The sequence below is a fragment of the Carcharhinus amblyrhynchos genome, chromosome 29 (genome assembly GCF_965287045.1).
Source record: "Carcharhinus amblyrhynchos chromosome 29, sCarAmb.v2.hapA, whole genome shotgun sequence".
In the NCBI taxonomy this organism is placed as follows: domain Eukaryota; kingdom Metazoa; phylum Chordata; class Chondrichthyes; order Carcharhiniformes; family Carcharhinidae; genus Carcharhinus; species Carcharhinus amblyrhynchos.
This window is the reverse complement of record NC_137352.1, coordinates 33,689,636-33,712,758: the sequence shown is the minus strand read 5'-3', so window position 1 is coordinate 33,712,758 and position 23,123 is coordinate 33,689,636. Positions and strand designations below refer to the sequence as shown.

At 43.1% G+C, this 23,123-nt stretch overlaps 1 protein-coding gene across 2 annotated transcripts in view; it reads left to right on the top strand.

Annotated features, from left to right (window-relative positions):
- Positions 1 to 23,123, top strand: part of arhgap32b (Rho GTPase activating protein 32b) — a 529,550-nt gene that overhangs the window by 17,609 nt on the left and 488,818 nt on the right. Inside the window, exon 1 of one of the 2 annotated variants that reach the window (XM_080214856.1) lies at positions 13,790 to 13,811. The exons of the other annotated variant lie outside the window; for it this stretch is intronic. The gene's annotated coding sequence lies outside the window, so the exon portion shown is untranslated. Of the gene's footprint in view, positions 1 to 13,789; positions 13,812 to 23,123 lie in introns of those variants that run through there. 2 annotated transcript variants of the gene reach the window in all.

The following is a 23,123-nucleotide window of genomic DNA, read 5'->3' as shown; positions in this document are numbered from 1 at the left end:
TCACAGTGTCAAGGAGCTGGATCCAGTTCCGACCTTGTGTCTGTGGAGTTTGCACATTCCCCCTGTGTCTGCGTGGGTTTCCTCCAGGTGTTCTGGTTTCCTCCTATACTCCAAATATATGCAGGTTGGGTGTATTAGCCATGCCAAATTCCCCCTTGTGTCTGTAAATTAGATGGATTAGCCATGGTAAATGTGTGAGGTTATGGGGATCGGGTGGGTAAGATACCCTGTCAGAGAGTTGGTTTTGACTCGGTAGTTGTTTTGACCCAAATGGCCTCTTACACTGTAGGGATTCTATGCTTTTATGATTTTGTCTTATGTCTCTTGGGGATTCTACCCTGAGAGCTAGGGTTCTGTAGGCTGGAAATAATGAAAGAGAATAAATGAAAATCTGTAATAAGAACTGGTGATGATCATTTAGGCTTTAAAAGCTTGTAGTCTGGGGAGGAAAGGACCACTGAGAGGGAAAATAATTCCACAAAATTGTGTGTGATGGAAACTCTCTCCTGATGTTGCCATTTTAAATATTTCCAGTATGTTCTGTTTTTATTTGGGATTTCCAACATCTGCAGTATTTTACCATTTATTACCAAATCTGTTGACCTCATTCTATTCCATGCTGCCCTTTTCCTTGCCATCTTCTACTGGATCTCTGCTCACAAGTGGGTTAATCTCAGCATTCTCATTTTTGTCTCTAAACCCGTGACGTTGCCTCTGTCCAGCTCTGTGTCCTAACTTGTACTCCCCACATCCCCCAATGTTGGCAGAGCCTTTTGTGAAAATTCCCCACCATTTTCAAAAGCTTCCACTTGCAATCATCACACTGAACTGTCCACCTGAACTCTATCTCTGTACCTGGTCCCTATTCGTAAAGCTCTTGCTGTAGCCTCTTTTCTAACCGGAGCCTGAGGTTAATGACAAACACTTGGCAACCTGAAGTATAAGGCCCAGATGATTTTACCTCACGGAGTTTGTTTGCAAATTCTAGTTGTGCCACTGAAATGTTCCCCCAAAAAGAATAAGGGGGCAGGGAGGTTGCAGGTTGAAAGATATGACTGGTTGAGAAAAGGTCCAAGTATGCTGATGGTGTCATGAGCTCCTGTTGGAGGTCATGTATGAGGTCCAAGTATGCTGATGTGTCTTGGGGCTCCTGTTGAGTCCCAAAGCTAGGTAATTAAAAAGAAATCTTGCTAGTCTGGACCTTCTGTAGCTTGGATTCCTGTTTTTGATGATCGGCTTGAGACTGTAGGCTGTATTTGGACTCCTTGTTAAAATGGCATACATATCTCAATAAATTGGACTTATTTTGTCATTAAGCTGAATGCAGCTAAACTAAGGTAGATCCTTTGATGTTGGTTAAATGTAACTGAGTATTTTAGGAGCTCTGGCACTATGTAGAAATACTTTGGTACACTATGCCAGCATGAAACTGCTCCTGATACTGATAGGTGCTATATTTCCTGTGACCTCATCAATTGTTAGACATATTGACAGGATGGAGATAATGACCTCTCTCTCCAGCGCCCCTGGGGAAAATGCTCCAATGCTCTTAGTGTCCTTGGGGAAAATGCTCTGCTCGTTTTGTCACTGAAAAAAAATTGTCTTTTTGATCTGATTGAGCGAGTAGAGAGCAAAGTATTTTACTGCAACTCCATTTACATTTGAATGAGATAGTTGTTTGTAGGTTCATATCTGCTTTTTCTAGTTTTACTTTCCGAACAAAATACGACACTCAGCATTCCACAATGTTCTGTATACTGTTTGTTTTTCCTTCTCTCTCTCTCCGGGTGTTGGTTAGTGGTGTTGTTCCACTGACTGGTTGACCCAGTACTTTGCCCAATTGGCTTTTAGCCATTCTTATACCACCCAGGTCAGTGACTCTTGGCACACTATTCAACAATTATTGTGTCTATTCTGACCATTACCCAATGTTCACAAATGGACATTTTGCAACAGGAGAGCAGAACTGTGATCAGGAGTGGGAATCTTTTTGATATTGGTATATTTTCCTTCGAAAGCGCCTCAAACTTGTGACCGCTGTAACCTAGAAAAACAAGGCAACAGATGTAAGGAAATACCACCAACAGCCGTTAAGTTTCTTGAAAGTATATCTCTGTCATCAAAATCCAGCAACTCCCTCCCTACCAGCACTGTGGGTGTACCTACACCATGTGGATTACAGAGAACAGTACAGCACGGCACAAGCCCTTTGGCCCTCAGTGTTGTGCCGAACTATGTCTGAACCCAAGATCAAGCTATCTCACTCCCTATCATACTGGTGTGCTCCATGTGCCTATCCAATAACCTCTTGAAAGTTCCTAAAGTGTCTGACTCCACTATCACAGCAGGTAGTGCAATCCACATCCCAAGTACTCTCTTGAGTAAAGAATCTACCTCCGGACATCCCTCCTATATCTCCCACCATGAACCTTATAGTTATGCCTCCTAGTAACAGCTACATCCACCTGAGGAAATAGGCTCTGAACGTCCACTCTATCTATCCCCCTCAACATCTTATAAACTTCTGTTGAGTCACCTCTCATCCTCCTCTGTTCTAAAGAGAAAAGCCCCAGCTCCCTCAACCTTTCCTCATGAGACCTACCCTCCAAACCAGGCAGCATCCTGGTAAATCTCCTCTGCACTCTCTCCAATGCTTCCACATCCTCCGTATAGTGAGGTGACCAGAACTGCACACACTATTTCAAATGTGGTCTCACCAAGGTCCTGTATAGTTGCAGCATAACCTCATGACTCTTAAACTCAAACACCTTGTTAATAAACACTAGCGCGTTATAAGCCTTCTTCATGGCTCTATCCACTTGAGTGACAACCTTCAGAGATCTGTGGATATGAACCCAAGATCTCTCTGTTCCTCCACATTCCTCAGAACCCTGCCATTGACCCTGTAATCCGCACTCAAGTTTGTCCTACCAAAATGAATCACCTCGCACTTATCAGGGTTAAACTCCATCTACCACTTTTCGGCCCAGCTCTGCATCCTGCAAGAGCCCTCCACCTCATCCACTACTCCACCAATCTTGGTGTCATCAGTAAATTTACTAACCCACCCTTTAGCCCTCTCTTCTAAGTCATTGATAAAAATCACAAATAGCAGAGGACCCAGCACTGACCCCTATGTTACACCGCTGATAACTGCCCTCCAGTCTGAAACTTTTCCCTCCACCACCACCCTCTGTCTTCTATGAGACAGCGAGTTACTTATCCAATTGGCCAAATTTCCTTCTATCCCACACCTCCTTACTTTCTTCATGAGCCTACCATGGGGAACTTTATCAAACGCCTTACTAAAATCCATGTATACGACTTAACTGCTCTACTTTCGTCTACACGCTTATTTACCTCCTCAAAGAATTCAGGCGAATTTGTGAGGCAAGACTTACGCCTCACGAAATCGTGCTGATTATCCCGGATTAAGCTGCATCTTTCCCAATGGTCATAAATCCTATCCCTCAGGACCCTTTCCATTAACTTAGTGACTACCTAAGTAAGACTAACTGGCCTATAATTACAGGGTCATTCCTATTTCCTTTCTTGAAGAGAGGAACAACATTTGCCATTCTCCAGTCCTCTGGCACAATCCCCGTGGACAGTGAGGACCCAAAGATCAAAGGTAAAGGCTCCGCAATTTCATCCTTTGCCTCCCAAAGTATTCTCGGATGTATCCCATCTGTCCCGGGGGACTTATCAACCCTCAGATCTTTCAAAATTGCTAAAACATCTTCCTTCAGAACATCTATCTCCTCCATCCTATCAGCCTGTATCTCACTCTCATCCTCAAAAACATAGCCCCGCCTTAGTGAACACTGAAGAAAAGTATTAATTTCAACATCTCATCTATCTTTTCTGACTCTATGCACAAGTTCCCACTACTATCCTTGACCAGCCCTAACCTCACCTTGGTCGTTCTTTTGTTTCTCACATAAGAGTCAAAAGCCTTGGGGTTTTCCTTGATCTGACCCACCAAGGACTTCTCATGCCCCCTCCTAGCTCTCCTAAGCCCTTTTTTTTTAACTCATTCCTGGCTACCTTGTAACCCTCAAGTGACCCAACTGAACCTTGTTTTTTCATCCTAACATATGCTTCCTTTTTCCTCTTGACAAGACATTCAACCTCCTTTGTGAGCCATGGTTCCCTCACTCGGCCACTTCCTCCCTGCCTGACAGGGACATACCTCTCAAGGACACGCAGTATTTGTTCCTTAAATAAGCTTCACTTTTCATTTGTGTCCTTACCTGACAGTTTCTGTTCCCATCTTATGCTCCCTAATTCTTGCTTAATCGCATCATAATTACCCCTGTCCCAATTTATAAACCTTGCCTTGTGGTGTGACCCTATCCATCCTCTCCGTTGCAATAATGAAAGACACCGAATTGTGGTCACTATCTCAAGTGCTCCCCCAGAAACAAATCTAACACTTGGCCTGGCTCATTACCCAATACCAAGTCCAATGTGACCCCACCTCTTGTCGGCTTACCCACATATTGTGTCAGGAAACCTTCCTGCACACACTGTACAAAAAGTGCCCCATCGAACTATTCGACCTATAAAGGTTCCAATCAATATTTGGATTGCAATGGTTTAAGATGGCTCACTGCCATCATCTCCAGGGCAATGAGGGAGGGCAGTAAATGCATGCTGAACCAGCAATGCCCATATCCTATGAAATAAAAAAAATTACAATAGCATTGAATCTTGTTCAGGCTGTTTAAATATTCATGGATATATGACACGGTGGGAGGAAAGAGACTTTCTGCGCTAGTAGCTCAGAGGAGGTGTAGTGTGACTCACAGTGAAGCTTACTTTAGGCACACTAATCCCACACAAATCCTTGATATGTTGATTTGACTTTTTCTACATTTGCTATCTGCAACACCAAACCGTAAGTTTACAATTTGTTTCATTGAGAAGCTGGAAATATAAAAACCAGGAGTTCAATGTTCAGATGATTTGGAGATTTCTTGACATGAAGAGCTGGTCTTTTGCTTGCTCCAGTTCTCGATGGTTTATACACTATCCTGTTACAGCTGTTGTCTAGTTTGGGCTGTGTTGCAAGTTCCTTGGGGTAGCAGAGGAAAGCCAACATTTGGATAAACATTTGTGTTGTTAGTTGAAGTTTCAATCTAAGCTAACAACATGGTCAGATATGTCTACAAATGTGGTTCCTTCATTGTAAACAGCAATCTTGTTTCTCTGGTTTTTGGTTATAGGCTTTTAATTCAAATTATCTTTTTTTAGCACAAAGTTGCCACTTTCTCTATTAATAGAATCTAACTTTTATGTTGAATTCAAATGTTGGATTTTTTTTAGAATAAACAGCTGAATTATAAGGTGCAGACCCCAGCTCTAACTAATCTAAGCTTCAAAAGCACTGGTTTAGTACATAGACCATTGGATTCTGACTCTATTGGATTTATTGTTTAATGTGGGATCCTTCACTTGAACTGCAAGCTCTGTGATCATAAGACTCAGGAAATATGCAGTTAGCTCCCAGTCTGTTTCTTTCTTCTTCTGTTTAGTTTGTAATAATCTGCTCACTAAAACATCCTGAGTGGGTCCTGAGGTGGCGCCGGAGCGAGGCAACTTCTTGCAAGCTGTGCCCAGCATATCTTTTACTTCTATTTTTTACTCTAGTTCTACATTCTGTACTCTCGTTCCCTTCTTTATGAATGGTATGCTTTGTATGTACAGCGCACAAAAAACAATACTTTTCACTGTAGACTAATACATGTGACAAATCAAATCAAATTCTGCTTTGATGAAACAAATTGCTTTTTGAAAAAGGGTGGATGGAGAGAGGCAAGTATGGTGGTACATGCAGAGAGAATTGCTCCCATAGTTCAGCATATTTAACCTTGTCTCCATTGAGAGATGAGTGATTTCAGTGCAATTGATGAGAATTTTCTCAGATGTTGGAGAATGATTTCTTTGATAAAGATTGGCTAGGTTACCTTCTGAATGCTGAGAAGTTAGCTGTACAGATAAAGAGGAATCAACTATTGAGTCTACACTTGTGGCTATTTCAGTCAAATGGACACTTCGAAAATAGTTTGTCTGGTTACGCTGTTGCTTTTCTCGAATCCACACTGATGATGGATTTGCACTGAATAGAATGGGAAACTTTCTATGTGCCCTCAAAGTGATGGTGCACACCCAGTGTATATATTGTGTTACATCCTTGTAGCTGTCTTGATTCTGATTTTATTTGCAAAGGTCTCTCCTAATTCTGCAGTCAAACTGACTCTCCTCAAGAGTTAAACATTGTTTTAAAAAAATTTGATTCTATTTATTATTGTCACGTGTATTGGGATACAGTGAAAAGTTTTGTTTTTTGCGTGCCATACAGACAAAACATAGCATTCACAGAGCACATAGGGGAGAAGGAAAGGTGAGGGTGCAGTCAAAGCTAGGATACAGCAAAAGATCAGCTTACTATATATAGGCCCATTCAAAAGTCTGATGGCAACAAGGGAGAAGCTGTTCTTGAGTCAGCTGGTACATGATCTCAGTCTTTTGAATCTTTTTTCCGATAGAAGGTGGTGGAAGAGAGAATGTCTATGGGCATATGGGGTCCTTGATTACGCTGGCTGCTTTACCAAGGCAGCAGGAAGCGTAGACGGAGTTAATTAATGGGAGGCTGGATTGCGGGATGGATTGGGTTACGCTCACACCCTTTGTAGTTTCATAGAAACATAGAACAGTACAGCACAGTACTGGCCCTTTGGCCCTCGATGTTGTTATGTCCAAACCCAAGATCAAGCTATCCCATTCCCAATCATTCTGGTGTGCTCCATGTGCCCATCCGGTAGCCGCTTGAAAGTTCCTAAAGTGTCCGACTCCACTATCACAACAGGCGTTGCATTCCACACCCCAACCACTCTCTGAGTAAAGAACTTATCTTGGACATTTCTCCTATATCTCCCACCATGAACCTTATAGTTATGTCCCCTAGTAATAGCTGCATCCACCTGAGGAAATAGGCTCTGCACATCTACTCTATCTATCTCCCTCATCATCTTATAAACTTCTATTAAGTCGCCTCTCATCTCTGCTGTAAAGAGAAAAGCCCCAGCTCCCTCAACCTTTCCTCATAAGATCTACCCTCCAATCAGGTAGCATCCTGGTAAATCTCCTCTGCACTCTCTCCAGTGTTTCCACACCCTCCTTATAATGAAGTGACCAGAACTGCACACAATATTCCAAATGTGGTCTCACCAAGGTTCTGTATAATTGCAGCATAACCTCACGACTCTTAAACTCAAACCCCCTGTTAATAAACGCTAACACACTTTAAGCCTTCTTCACGGCTCTATCCACTTGAGTGGCAACCTTCAGAGATCTGTGGATATGAACCCCAAGATTTCTCTGTTCCTCCACGTTCCTCAGAACCTTGCCATTGACCTTGTAATCCGCATTCAAGTTTGTCCTACCAAAATGAATCACCTCGCACTCATCGGGGTTAAACTCTGTCTGCCACTTTTTGGCCCAGCTCTGCATCCTATCAATGCCTCTTTGCAGCCTGTAAGAGCCCACCACCTCATCCACTGCTCCACCAATCTTGGTGTCATCAGCAAATTTACTAACCCACCCTTCAGCCCTTCTTCTAAGTCATTGAAAAAAATCACAAATAGCAGATGATCCAGCACTGATCCCTGTGGTACACCACTGATAACTGGCCTCCAGTCTGAAAATTTTCCCCCCACTACCACCCTCTGTCTTCTATGAGACAGCGAGTTACTTATCCAATCGGCCAAATTTACTTCTATCACACACCTCCTTAATTTCTTCATGAGCCTACCATGGGGAACTTTATCAAATGCCTTACTAAAATCCTCGTACACAACTTCAACTGCTTTACCTTCATCTATGCACTTAGTTACCTTCTTAAAGAATTCAATCAAATTTGTGAGGCAAGACTCACCCCTCACGAATCCGTGCTGACTATCCCGGATTAAGCTGCATCTTTCCAAATGGTCATAAATCCTATCCCTCAGGACCTTTTCCATTAACTTACCGACCACTGAAGTAAGACAACTGGCCTATAATTACCAGGGTCATTCCTATTTCTTGTCTTGAAAAGAGGAACAACTTTCGCCACTCTCCAGTCCTTTGGCATAATCGCCGTGGACAGTGAGGACCCAAAGATTGAAGCTAAAGGCTCTGCAATCTCATCCCTTTCTCCAAAAGTTTCTTGCGGTCTTGGTCAGAGCAGACGCCGTACCAAGCTGTGATAATTCCGGAAAGAATACTTTCTATAGTGCATCTGTAAAAGTTGGTGAGAGTCATAGCAGACATGCTGAATTTCCTTAGCCTCCTGAGAAAGCAGAGGCATTGGTGGGCTTTCGTTAGTGTGGAGGGACCAGGACAGTTTGGTAATCGAGACACCTAGAAACTTAAAGCTCTCAACCATTTCCACATCATCACATCATGTTGATGTAGACAGGGGCATGTCCTCCACAGTGCTTCCTGAAGTTGATTACTGTCTCCTTCATTTTACTGACATTGAGGGAGAGATTATTGTCATTGCACCATGTCACCAGATTCTCTGTTTATTCCTGTACTCCTTCTCGTCATTGTTTGAGATCCAACCCACTACAGTTGGATCGGCAAACTTAAAATTTGAGTTGGAACAGAATTTGGCCACACAGTCGTAGGTGTATGAAGAGCATAATAAAGGACTGAGGACACAGTCTTACGGGGCACTGGCGCTGAGGGTAATTGTGGAGGAGTTGTTGTTGCCTATCCTGCTGGACCTTTCTGTGGGTTAGGAAGTCTAGGATCCAATCTGAGGAAGGAGCCGAGCTCTAGGCCACGGAATTTAGTGATGAGTTTTGTAGGGGTAATGCTTTTGAAGGCTGAGCTGCAGTCAATAAATAGGAGCCTGATGTTAGTGTCCTTATTATCTGAATGTTCCAGGGTTGAGTATAGGGTCAGGGAGATGTTGTCTTCTGTGGACCTGTTGCTGCGATAGGCAAACTGTAGAGAGCCCATGCAATGTGGGAGACCAGACTTGATGTGTACCATGACTAACCTTTCAAAGCATTTCATAGTGATGGATGTCAGAGCCACCTGGCAGTAGTCCCTGAGGCACACTGCCTGGCTTTTCTTTGGTACATGGATGATGGTTGTCTTAAAGCAGGTAGGGTCTTCAGATCAGTGTGAGAGGTTAAAGATGTCTGCGAATACCCCCGCCAGCTGGTCTACACAGGATCTGAGTGCTCATCTGGTTACCCCGTTCAAGCCAATCGCTTTCTGTGGGTTGACTTTTGCAAAGGCCGATCTGACATCTGCAATGGTGATCTCTGATACTGATTTGACTGAGGCTTCCGAGTGGAAGGCGTCCTCTCGCTGACCTGTTGCCTAAAAATGGGCAAAGAGTACATTGACTCATTGGGGAGGGGTGCATTGCTGCTGGCAGTGCTACATGCCTTCATCTTATAGCCTGTTTTGTCATGCAGACCTTGGTATAATTGATGGGTGTTGGTCTGGTACAGTTTCTTGGCATTTTTGGTTCTCCGTAGATCATATCTGGATTTCTTGTATAGTTCAAGGTCACCCGGCTTGAATGTCTCAGAAGTGGACTTCAGTAAGTCATGGATATCCCTGTGAATCCATGGTTTCCGGTTGAGAAACACACAGATTTGCTTCTTTGGCACACAGTCATCTATGCACTTACTAATGAAGTCTGTTACTGTAATGGTGTACTCATTCAGATTGGTTGCTGAGTTCTTAAATATTGACTCGAAGCCATCACAAAGGAGATTATCTGATCCCTCAGACCAACATTACATGACTTTCTTCAAAGGATTCTCCCGCTTCAGTTTTTGCTTGTAAGCTGGGAGCAGGAGCACAGCCTTGTGGTCTGATTTGCCAAAGTGTGGATGGCGATAGAGTGGTAGTCCAGTTTGATGTTTGAGTGGTAGTCCAGTTTGATGTTTGAGTGGTAGTCCAGTTTGGTGTTTGAGTGGTAGTCCAGTTTGGTGTTTGAGTGGTAGTCCAGTTTGATGTTTGAGTGGTAGTGATTGAGGAAGTTTGGGCCTCATGTGGAACAGGAGATGTGTTGGTAATATCTTGGTGGGATACTGTTGAGGTTAGCTTGGTTGAAGTCCCCAGCCATGATGAAAAGGCCTTGGGATGTTTAGCCTAAAGGCTATTTGTGGTGGCATATGTTTTGTCTCACGTGGTCTTCCCATCTGCATGGGGTGGGATGTAAACTGCTGTCAGGATAAGGGGGGAACTCCCGTGGCAGGTAGTAGAGGCAGCATTTCAGTATCAGGTACTCTGTCTGGGGAGCAGAAACTTGCCGGTGTTGTTGCGTATGAACACCAAGAGGTGTTGATTAGAAGGAAAACCCCCACTCTGCTAGCCTTGCATGAGGCAGCAGTATGGTCCATTTAGTGGATTGAGAAACCCTCTGGTTGTAGGGCACAATCTGGTGAAGCTGAGTGAGCCATATCTCCACAAGACAAAGCACGTAGCAGTCTCTCAATTCTCTTTGAAATGTGTGGCATTGCCATTGGAAATGGATTCTGAATCTCTTATTTTTAAAATTGTTCTACATTTTTACCTATGAATATTCTCAGGCAGATGTTACCAATGGGAAATGAAAAGCTGATAATGCCTTTCTCCAACAAAAGATTACCCATTATATCATACATTGGAAATGGTTGACACTGAGTGGGAAGTGGGATTAGAGGAGGTTACTGAAGCGGGAGCAAGTGGATCAAAACTGGCTAAAGCTTAGGAGATTTCCAGAGGACATGAAGGTGGCTATGAGCTGTGCCATTTGTAGCATCATAGAATTCCTATTGTGCAGAAGGAGCCCATTCGTGTCTGTACTGACTCTCTGACAGAATATCCCACTCAGTCCCTATCCCCGTAACCTCCTGTTACCCCGCTGATTTGTCTAATCTAAGCATTTTGGGGCAATTTAGCATGGCCAATCCACCTAACCTGCACAGACATGGGGAGAACATGCAAACTCCACACAGTCATCCAAGACCAGAATCAAACCTGGGTCCCTGGTACTGCGAGGCAGCAATGCTAAGCACTGTGCCATCATGCTGCCCTGTGGTAGAGGAGAAACGAGAGTTGAGAAAAGGTAGTAGACCAGCTGTAGTCTGGGATCTGGCCCTTGAGAAAATTTCAAGTGCAGCATGGAGCAAATTAGTGGAGGGATGTGAAGCCAAAGATATAAACTTCAAAGTAGATGCATTGATGGTATTAAATGAGTGCCCATAGATTAATAAGGCCAAGGTGAGGGGTCTGTATGTCTTTGTGCAAACTAGGATGTAAGAAGTTCTGGATGTGTTGAAGTATGTAGAGTGGAGCTGGGGAAACTAGCAGAGCGTTGAATTAATATGTAATTGACATTGAGTGTATCAGCAGTGAAGATGTGACCTTGGGTTTTACTGGGGTATATCTTAGAACTGAAAGTATGCAGCCTTCATGATGAACTGGTCATGTGTTTCAAACATAGGGTGGGATAGGGAGTTGAGGCTGTATGTCAGCAAATGATTAAAGACAGGGTTAAAATTGAAACCCAAGGAATTAGAATTCAATAAAAAATATCTGGAATTAAGAACCTACCGATGAGTATGAAAACATTGTCGATTGTCAGAAAAATTCACCTATTCACAGATGTCCTGTAGGGAAGGAAATCTGCGTCCGTACATGGTCTGCCCCACGTGTGACTCCAGAATTACGGCAATGTGTTTGACTCTCAACTGCCTTCCAAGGGCAACTAGGGATGGTCAACCAGTGATGCCCATGTCCCTTGAATGAATTTTAAAAAGTTTCTCTTTGGGATTTGAACAGAATGGATTTAGATGTGTCAGTGTTGAACTGGATTTGACCTTGAAAGTATTGGTCTGAGCCATAAAATTGAGTGTGGAGATGAGAAGTAAATTTGGTTTTGACTAGTATGGAAGCATCCTCAATGTTTTTTCTGTTTGTTGGGATGGATTAGCAGGGACTGAGAATGAAGCTTTTGAACTGTCTTTTTCCCCTCGGAATAGTGAGTTCCCAGAGCTTTAAAATTCCCTTACAGTCACACTCTCCTAACCTACAAAGTGACCACCTTCCTAAATGCGCTATCCGCATATCCCTCAAGAGTGGCTGAAGTGCTACAGTGGCTCCAGCTGCCACTAAGGTTCAGAAGCACAGAGCTCAAGTTCCTGCTGACACTCCCTGCAGATATGTTCAACCAGACCATATGAAGTGTCCACAAATACCCTCATACCAAAAGAGGTATATTCCACTCGACCAAGCTGCCATCACTTAACCCTACTTTTGAACTAATAGAATTTAGTGTTCCAGACCCTCAGCCACCAGTCAGCTCTTTCCCCTATCCTCCTGTACATAGTTGAGGGTTATTTAAAACCTATTTTCTATTATGCAGCTATTTACACTCAGTCCCCACTGTATATATTCACTGGCCAATTGGTTTAGAAGTTGAGTTTCATTCTCCTAGCTTGTAGACAAAGGGAGAAAACTCACCAACTACTGGAGGCTGAAACAGGGAGGAAAAGAAAGGAGCACTCCTTTCTTTACCGAACTTTGTCACTCATCAATTTCCCAAATTCACATTTGCCTAAGCCACGTTCCGTGATCTTCCTGCAGTGGCTCTTTCCCAACCCTCTGATCCTCCTGTTCCAGCTTCACTTGCCCCACTCACTAATCCTCCAATCATAGAGTCCTCTTTTTCTTGCTGTTTGACTTGATTGATGAGTGCTGCCCGCTTGATCTCACGCCTGTTTAGCTGCCTGTGCTGAATTTAGTGTTTCCTGATGCCCCCTCTCCTGCGCACCCTGTGATGTAATGGAGCATTTCAAATGGACAGCAATATTACCAGTCTCCTGACTTTGGGGCTGTTACAGCCTGTTCACCCTGGCGCAATCCAATTACTCTTTGGGGTCAAGACCCATGGTTTAGAAATGACTGGGCTGCAGGGACTATGTGCAATGTGGTCTGTTTTGAAGTCTCTTGGCAAAGAGCTGGGTTGAATGGCTTCATCTGTGTTGTAAACATCTGTGGAGGCGAAGCTTTGTTCTCTGCTGCCTTTGGACTAAACTGATCTTTCAGAATTGGAATCAGCGATCTCAAATATGGAATTACTAAGTTGGATGTAAAGCTTCTCCATATTGTTGCAGTAATGTTTCCCAGCCTCTGTGTACTTGGTGTGACTTTTATTTCAGACAGTAGATATCCTCTCTTAGATTACCAATTTTGTGTCAAAGGTTGTTTTGTGCTACGGCACATTGTCAGTGAGAACTCTTAATATTCCCAATAAGAATTGGAATGAGAGTACTCAAACTGCAGGTGGCAGCCTTACAGTTTATACACTGGGCTGTACGGGTGGTTATCAAACTTCCACTGAGAGAATTCCAGGTGACCTCATTTGAGGTTGCAGAATCACTAAGGCAAATTATTCACCGTGACATATGGTTGAAAATAGGACACAATATGGGAGGGGTGGGAAAATCAAGCTTTGAGCAGTAATATCAGTTTGACGACAATCTGAGAAAATTAGGTGTGAATGTTGATCTATGAAAAAGCAGGATACCTGTTTTCAGTTGTTAATATTCTTGTGCTGTTCCTGTGCTGGTCAGTAGCTGTGCTATGACTGGGGTATAAATATGGTCGGACTCGGCTGTCATAGGGATGGACTGTAGCTGGGTTATGGCTGTCACTGCTGCTGGCTTGTAGCCGGGCTGGGCTGGGCTGGTTGGCTTGTCGTTATTAAGATGTCTGCTTTTGCCTTGCCGGAGTGTTTGCAGTGGGCTTGTCTTGAGGTAATGTGACTGCAGTTTAAAAGCACGCTTTGCTGTATGCTGAAACTGCAGCAAGCTGTGGTTGTTTGCTGCATCTCAGTGTCCTTCACAGCTGGTGTACTGCTTTGGAGACTACAGGTACACTTTCTGTTTGTGAAATTCAATCCTGATGAGGATGGACAATTTTGGTGAGAAATATTTTATTTAGTTTAAACTTGAAGGAAATTAAATGATGTATTCGGATGCCTTGTGTGGATCAGGTGAGCTTAAAGATTGAGCTGAATCAGCCCACTGGTTTTCTTCACCTGCACTTACTTTTATGATCTTTATGCATGTGCCTTCTCGGGTAAATTATGCTGTACAGTTCCAGAGTGTGATCAGGAGGTCATCATTTGTCAAGAAACTCATTTCTTTCGCATTTAAAATTTTTGTTTGGTAAATACGTGCAATGAAGGGAAAATGTAAATTCATTATTTTCCAGTTTGGGCATAAATTGACTAAACCTCCGAATCAGATGTATTGTGACAAGCAGCACAATAATGCTTTCTCTCCTTTGCTTCAACTCAGCTTTGAAAAGCAGTCCCTGCTGTGTTACAGTAATCCTTTCCCATCTCCTACACCAGAACTCTGTAGCCTTTCTGTGATGAATAATTTAGAGTAATGCTGAGGTCCGATTTCTTACTGAGCTTTCATCTCATCAGCCTTGGCTTGATTGGTCCCTGGAGGTTGAAGAATAGTGCTGATATATTGCGCCACCCAGGCAGTCTCCCTCTGCCGTTGGTGGAACCATTCTGTCACAGTCAGTGTAAAAGTATGATGCTTTGATTTGTACAAAACAAAATCCTGAATTTTGCTCTCTGGTGCATGAAAATTAATCTCTGTAACATCTGCAGAGTTTATACCATGGAGTCGAAATGTTAGGTCATTTCTATGGGGTACGAAGACAGTATAATGCTGTCAGTTCTCAATCCGCTGCTTGTAATTTATTGACCTATTAAATTGAAAAATGACTACACTGGCTTCTGAAGTCATTGCTACTACAATTTGTATTTGTGCAGCACCTTTAATGTGGATAAAACACAACAGGATAGTGTGTGAACATCACCAAAATGCTTAATTATATTTCAGTGATGAGTCTCAATTTTAGGCGCATGTATTATTAAGTGACGGGGTGAAGTGACTTAATTGGCTTTTCAGCTTCACTCTTGCAGCTGTATCTATTCTTGGTGCAATGTGCTTTTTAACTCTTTCTTTGATTATGCCTGTCTGGTAAATGAACCATTTGCACATTGTGGAATGAACTGAATATTTTACATTCATTTTTCATAAAGTTAATTTGTTGCATTCTGTCTATTTAAAAGCTTTGTCTGGTATCTTGGGAATGACTCGAACATGTTTTCAGAGTTGGATGCATGTTAGAGTTGCCTGCCAGTCTTGTGTGCATGGCCCACACTGTTCACTCCTTGCGTATTGTATGCTACTTAGATTTTGTCTAAAAATGCAACATATCCAAAGTCATGCTGCTTTCTTGAAAAGCTGTGTCACTGTAAGAATTGCTAAGAGATTAATTTTACAATCCCTGTTAGTGCCACTGCACTTGGTAGTAATCGTGGGGATTTTGAACTTCTGTTTATATATGTAAAATTGAGATGTAGAAGCAGCTGCAAGTTATTACCACAACAATTTAGCTGAATAATGACAATGGAAAGAAGACGTTGCAGGTATTCATTCATTACGCAGATGGATGCAGACTCACACATGGACTTTCACGTCTCACTATAAGCTGTCTCTGGAGATCAGGTGTTGATGGGTCTGTTGTCACCTCTTTTCCAATTTTACCGTCTCTGTTCCTGTAGCTGTTGATTGATGTTTGAGTATGGCTCCATGAAAGTCATTAACCTCTTGGGTACTTAAAAGGTCTTCATTCATTTGTGAGTGTATGCAGCAGTGTCAGTTCTAGAAGTTATAACAGCTGAGTTTATTAATGACCAGGGTGGCAATGCTACCTCACAGCACCAGGGACCTGAGTTTGATTTCGGACTTGGATGACTGTGTGGAGTTTGTATGTTCTCCCTGTGACTGCGTGGGTTTCCTTCAGGGGCTTCAGTTTTCTCCCACAGTCCATAGCTGTGCAGGTTAGGTGGACTGGCCATGGAAAATTGCCTCCTCCAAAGATGTGTAACTTAGATCAGCCATGGTAAATGCATGGGCACAGGGTAGGGTGGGGTGAGTGAGCCTGGGTAAGGCGCTCTTTCAGAGAGACGGTGAAGACTTGATGGGCCGAATGGCCCCTTCTGTACTGTAGGTATTCAATCTTCTATCCTGTGTCAATATCAAAGGTTTCCAGATCATAAAAGGGAGCTGGAACCATGTTCTGTTCCTCAGCCTATGCTGCAGAAGTTTATTGCTGTGTGCTGCTAGCCAATGGGAAAGTGAACCTGTGAACTCTGTGGCTCAGTTGCTTGAGTCTTTGGAAAAATTGGATTATGTTGAAAATGCAGTTCCTATATTTGTGTTTGGCTACTGTCTTCTGCTGTATGGGAGTTACAGAGCCTCTGTACATTCCTACCAAAATTCGTCCATTGGTTTTTTTTCTTAAGACTGGTGATCAGGAAGTTGACATCTTTGAGAAGCACTGAACCAGGTAGAAATACAGAAGATCAGTATAGATATGGAAGGAAATTTACACTAGGAAATAACTTGAGAGACTAATTGGATAAATGATGAATTAGAGACCAAAAGGGCGGGGATCTCAGAGGATTGCAGGAGGAGAGGCAAGGCCGTGAGGAATTTGAAAACAAACAAAAAATGTTAAAAATCGCAGTGCAGCCGGACCAGGTTGGTGAAGATGCCTGAATGGGGTTTAATATGAATTGTGGTACAGGCAGCATAGTTTTTGATAAGCACAAATTTATGGAGGCTGTAAATTGGGCGGTCAGCAAGAAGAACATCTTGCAAATGTGTGAGGAGTAATGCAGGAATGTTGGAGTTTTGGGTGCATTAACGTAAATACACATAGTGTGGTAACTAGAATAGATACAAGTGGCCACTTGGGACTATATACACTGGCAAAAGAAAACTGGCTTAGAGAAAGACAGGATAGGGAATTTGATATTCTTGTCTGTAATTTTGGAAAGGTAGGGAAAGGAAAATCAAGAGACACTAATTGTAAAGCAAAATACTGCAGATGCTGGAAATCTGAAATAAAAACAGAAAATGCTTGAAATATTCAGCATCTATGGAGAGAGAGATGGAGTTAATGGGCCTGAGCTTCTGTAGAGTGACAACCTGAGTCGGATGGTCACCCTGCTCTGACATCCTTGCCTGAAAATCCTCTCAATCCTGTCTCACTTGATCTTCTGACTCTGGATGGGTGAGAACTGTGCAGGACCGTGCCCTCAGTCAAGTGCTGCAGAATCAGATGGCAGGAGGCTACTTGTATCTACTCTAGTTACCACACTATGTGTATTTACGTTAATGCACCCAATCAGCTAAGTATGAAGATCCAGCATTTTCAAGCCAGACATCGTATGGTTGTCTGGTAGTTTGTTAGAATTTGGAGGCGTTGGGGGGGCTGGACTGGTAGGGGGGAGAGGAACGGTGGTGGTGGGGATTCAGAGAGTTGAGGGTGTGGGGAGAGGAGACAGTTGGACAAGCAGGTGGGGTCAGATCAAGGTGGGGGTCAGATTGGGCGAAAGGTGGGGATAGTTGTGGTTGGGGGTGTCCCCTGGGGTGTGTAGTTGGAGTGTGTGTGGGGAAATTCCCTTTGGGGGTTTGGGACAGTCTCGTTGAGAATGTCCCTTCAAAGGGAGGGGGGCGTACTGGGCGTAATCCGGAGTTGGGAGAGTTTTCTGTAGTTTGGGGGATGTCTCCTGGTTCTGATGGAATGCATACCAGGGTACTAACAGAGATGGTGGAAGAAATAGCAAATGCACTAGTGGTAATTTACCAAAATTTGCCGGACTCTGAGGTGATTCCTGCAGATTGGAAAACAGCAACTCTTTAAAAAAGGAGGTAGACAAAAGGCAGGTTACTATAAGCTGGTCAGCTTAACTTCTGTAGTAGGGAAAATGCTTGAATCTATCATCAAGGAAGAAATAGCGAGACATCTGGATGTAAATTGTCCCATTGGTAAGATGCAGCATGAGTTCATGAAAGGCAGTTCATGTTTGACTAATTTGGTGGAATTCTTTGAGAACATTACATGTGCAGTGGACAATGGGGAACCTGTGGATGTGGTATATCTGGATTTCCAGAAGGCAGTTGACAAGATGCCACACCAAAGATTGCTATATAAGATAAAGTGCATAGTGTTATGGGTAATGTATTAGCATGGATAGAGGATTGGTTAACTAACAGGAAGCAAAGAGTGGGGGTAAATGGGTGTTTTTCTGATTGGTAATCAGTGACTAGTAGTGTGCCTCAGGGATCAGGGCTGGGACCGCAGTTGTTTATGATTTACATAGATGATTTGGAGTTGGGAACCAAGTGTAGTGTGTCAAAATTCCCAGATGACGTTAAGATGGGTGGCAGAGCAAAGTGTGCAGAGGATGCTGAAGGTTTGCAAAGAGCTATAGATAGTCTAAGTGAGTGGGCGAGGGTCTGGCAGATGGAGTACAATGTTGGTAAATGTGAGGTCATCCATTTTGGTAGGAATAACAGCAAAATGCTCTATTATTTAAATGGTAAAAAATTACAGCATGCTGCTGTGCAGAGGGACCTGGGTGCCCTTGTGCAGGAATCTCAAGGAATTGGTTTGCAGGTGCAGCAGGTAATTAAGAAGGCAAATGGAATTTTGTCCTTAATTGCTAGAGAGATGGAGTTTAAAAACAGCAAGGTTATGTTGCAGCTGTATAAGGAGCTGGTGAGGCCACACCTGGAGTACTGTGTACTGTTTTGGTCTCCTTACTTGAGAAAGGATGTACTGGCACTGGAGAGGCTGCAGAGGACATTCACTAGGTTGATTCCAGAGTTGGGAGGGTTAGTTTATGAGGAGAGACTGAGTAGACTGGGGCTATATCCATTGGAATTCAAAAGAATGAGGGAGATCTTGTTGAAACATGTAAGATTATGAAGGGAATAGATAAAAACAGACAGTGGAAGTTGTTGCCACTAGCGGGTGAAACTAGAACTAGGGGGCATAATCTCAAAATAAGGGGAGCAGATTTAGGACTGAGTTGAGGAGGAACTTCTTCACACAAAAGGTTTTGAAGCTGTGGAACTCCCTCCTCAGTGAAGCAGTTGAGGCTACCTCATTGAATGTTTTTAAGGCAAGGATAGATAAATTTTTGAACAGTAAAGGAATTAAGGGTTATGGTGAGCAGGCAGGTAAGTGGAGCTGAGTCCACAAAAAGATCAGCCATGATCTTATTCAATGGCGGAGCAGGTTTGAGGGGCCAGATGGCCTACTCTTGCTCCTAGTTCTCATGTTTTTATGTGGCGTGTTGGTGTGGGTCTAGGATAGGGGCCCCCCAAAAACTTTGGGATAATCACCAGTTACTGCCCTGAAGCAGGTGCAGAAGTGATTTAATGGATTGGAAACGGGGAAGAGTAATTTCAACTCTGGACAGACTGGAGAAACTAGTGCTGTCCTTTGAGTAGACATGGCTAAGTGGGGGGGATTTAATCAAGTCATACAGTTTTTAAGGAATAGCATGTTTCCAGTGACAGAATGGTCATAAACCAGAGGTATCAATTTAAAATGATTGGCAAAAAAAAGCCGGAGGGGAGTTGTTATAATCTGGAATGCACTGTCTGAAAGGGTGGCAGAACCAGATTCTGTCGTAATTTTCAAAAGGAAATTAGATAAATATTTGAAATATTCACAGGGCTGAGGGAACAAGCAGGTGAGTGTGACTAATTTGAAAACTCTACCAAACAACTGACACAGACATGCCAGGTCAATGGTTTCTTCCTGGCTGTATCATTCTGTGATTCAATAAACTCCAACATCTGATTCGGAGTCAATCAGCGCCTTGATGGGTGATGATGAACTAAACCTTCATTTAAAAGGCAAGATAGTATGAAAATAGTTGTTGTTGAGGTAGTCACCTTCAGTATTACTCTTTACATAGAGTAAGTAAACATCATTATCTGTATTGGAAGGGGAAAGTTATTTGTGAAAAGTTAAAAATATTCCTTTCTCGAGTTCAACAAGACCTCAATAGAAAACCAAAATCCCAAAGCTGTGTGTTGCATTTAACAAAAACATGTTCCGAATGCTCAGCTTCCTGAGGTACTATAGTCCACTATCATCAAACTGATTTTAGCTTCACGAAAAGGTGAGAGAGCCAATTCTCTTGCATTCATCTGATGTATCCCTGCCAGCCGGATATGTTGGTTTTTGGTGTTGGTACATGGAAGTTTTAATAGAATCTCTCACAGGAAGTTGTTGGTTTATGATCTAAAAGCCACAGACCACATAACCTACAGTTGCTGATCTGATATATGATTAACATAATGCCTGGGTTTCTAGAGATGAGTTTTCTATACCAATATAAATCAGTGTAGACTGATAGTCCTCCTGTCTTTGGAGATGATGGACTGCACGTAGGGTATATGTCACTTGTGGATTGAACATCATCTGTTGTGCTGTAGAGGCCAATTTGTGAGTGGCAGTCCCTTTCACAACTGGCACAGATGAATAGCATTGGCCTGAAGTCAACTGTATTTTCATCCCATGGGCTCTCTCTGCTGCCATCTGGTCATTTCTTTTACCCTCAGTTTTTTGTTTATACTCTTCTTGACTGCTTCAAGCATGAGCTCTGATGCTGGTCAACTTGAACTCTTTTTTTATAGATGACCTTATATTTCAGATGTGGGCGACCTCTTGGCCTCATGCCAACAGCAGGTTCACCATAAATCATGTCTTTGGGACCGTAGCTGTCATCCATTCAGTTTTCGTGACCCAACCGCTGGAGTTGCTGATGATTCGGAAGCAAACCTGCTGGAATCCCTATATTTTGGTGTACGTTAGTATTTGGCACTCTTTCTTGCTAGGAGATGATGTGCGTTGGACTGGGGTAAACACAGTAAGAAGTCTTACACCAGGTTAAAGTCCAATAGGTTTATCTGGCAGCAAAAACCACTAGCTTTTGGAGTGCTGCTCCTTTGTCAGCTAAATGGGAGTTCTGTTCACAAAAAGGGCATGTAAAGACACAAACTCAATTTACAAAATAATGGTTGGAATGTGAGTCTTTACAGGTAATCAAATCTTAAAGATATAGACAATATGAGTGGAGAGAGGGTTAAGCACAGGTTAAAAATTTGGGTATTGTCTCCAGCCAGGCCACTTAGTGACATTTTATAAGCCCAGTTAAATTGTGGGGATTACAGATCGTGTGACATGAGCCCAAGATCCCGATTGAGGCCGTCCTCATGTGTGCGGAACTTGGCTATCAGTTTCTACTCAGCGATTCTGCGTTGTCGTGTGTTATGAAGGCTGCCTTGGAGAACGCTTACCCGAAGATCAGAGGCCGAATGCCCGTGACCGCTGAAGTGTCTCCCAACAGAAAGAGAACACTTTTGCCTGGCGATTGTCGAGCAGTTTTCATTCATCCGTTGTCATAGTGTCTGCATGGTCTCCCCAATGTACCATGCCTCGGGACATCTTTTCTTGCAGCGTATCAGGTAGACAGTGTTGGCCAAGTTGCAAGAGTATGTACCATGTTCCTGGTCGATGGTGTTCTCACGTGAGATGATGGCATCCATAGAACATTACAGCACACAAACAGGCCTTTTGGACCTTGTTGGCTGTGCCGAACCATTTTTCTGCCTAGTCCCATTGACCTGCACCTGGACCATATCTCTCCACACTCCTATCATCCATGTACCTGTTCAAGTTTTTCTTAAATGTTAAAAGTGGGCCCACATTCACCACTTCATTTGGCAGCTCATTCCACACTCGCACCACTCTCTGTGTGGAGAAGCCCCCCCCACTAATATTCCCTTTAAGCTTTTCTCCCTTCACCCTTAACCCATGTCCTCTAGTTTTTTTTGTCCCCTAGCCTCAGTGAAAAAAGCCTGCTTGCATTCACTCTATCTATACCCATCATAATTTTATACACCTCTATCAAATCTCCCTTCATTCTTCTACGCTCCAGGGAATAAAGTCCTAACCTATTCAAGCTTTCTCTGTAACTCAGTTTCTCATGTCCTGGCAACATCCTTGTAAACCTTCTCTGCACTCTTTCAATTTTATTAATATCCTTCCTGTAATTAGGTGACCAAAACTGCACACAATACTCTAAATTCGGCCTCACCAATATCTTATACAACCTCACCATAACATTCCGACTCTTATACTCGATACTTTCATTTACAAAGGCCAATGTACCAAAAGCACTCTTTACGACTCTATCTACCTGTGACGCCACTTTTAGGGAATTATGTATCTGTATTCCCAGATCCCTCTGTTCTACTGCACTCTTCGGTGTCTTACCATTTACCTTGTATGTTCTACCTTGGTTTGTCCTTCCAAAGTGCAATACCTCACACTTGTCTGCATTAAACTCCATCTGCCATTTTTCTAGCTGGTCCAAATCCCTCTGCAAGCTTTGAAAACCTTCCTGACTGTCCACTACACCTCCAATCTTTGTATCATCAGCAAATTTGCTGATTCGATTTACCACATTATCATCCAGATCATTGATATAGATGACAAACAAAAGTGGACCCAGCTCTGATCTCTGTGGCACACCACGAGTCACAGGCCTCCACTCAGAGAAGCAATCCTCCACTGCCACTCTGGCTTCTTCCATTGAACCAGTGTCTAATCCAATTTACCACCTCTCCATGTATACCTAGCGACTGAACCTTCCTAACTAACCTCCCATGCGGGACCTTGTCAAAGACCTTACTGCAGTCCATGTAGACAATATCCACTGCCTTCCCTTCATCCACTTTCCTGATAACCTCCCCGAAAAACTCTAATAGATTGGCTAAACATGACCTACCATGCACAAAGCCATGTTGACTCTCCCTAATAAGTCCCTGTCTATCCAAATATTTGTAGATCCTATCTTAGTACTCCTTCCAATAACTTACCTACTACTGATGTCAAACTTACTGGCTTATAATTTCCCGGATTACTTTTTGAGCCTTTTTTAAACAACAGAACAATATGAGCTATCCTCCAATCGTCTGGCACCTCACTTGTAGATACCGACCTTTTAAATATATCTGCCAGGGCCCCTGCAATTTCAACACTAGTCTCCTTCAAGGTCAGAGGGAATACCCTGTCTGGTTCTGGGATTTATCAACTCTGATTTGCCTCAAGACAGCAAGCACCTCTTCTCCTTCAATTAGTGTAGGTTCCATGACATCCCTACTTGT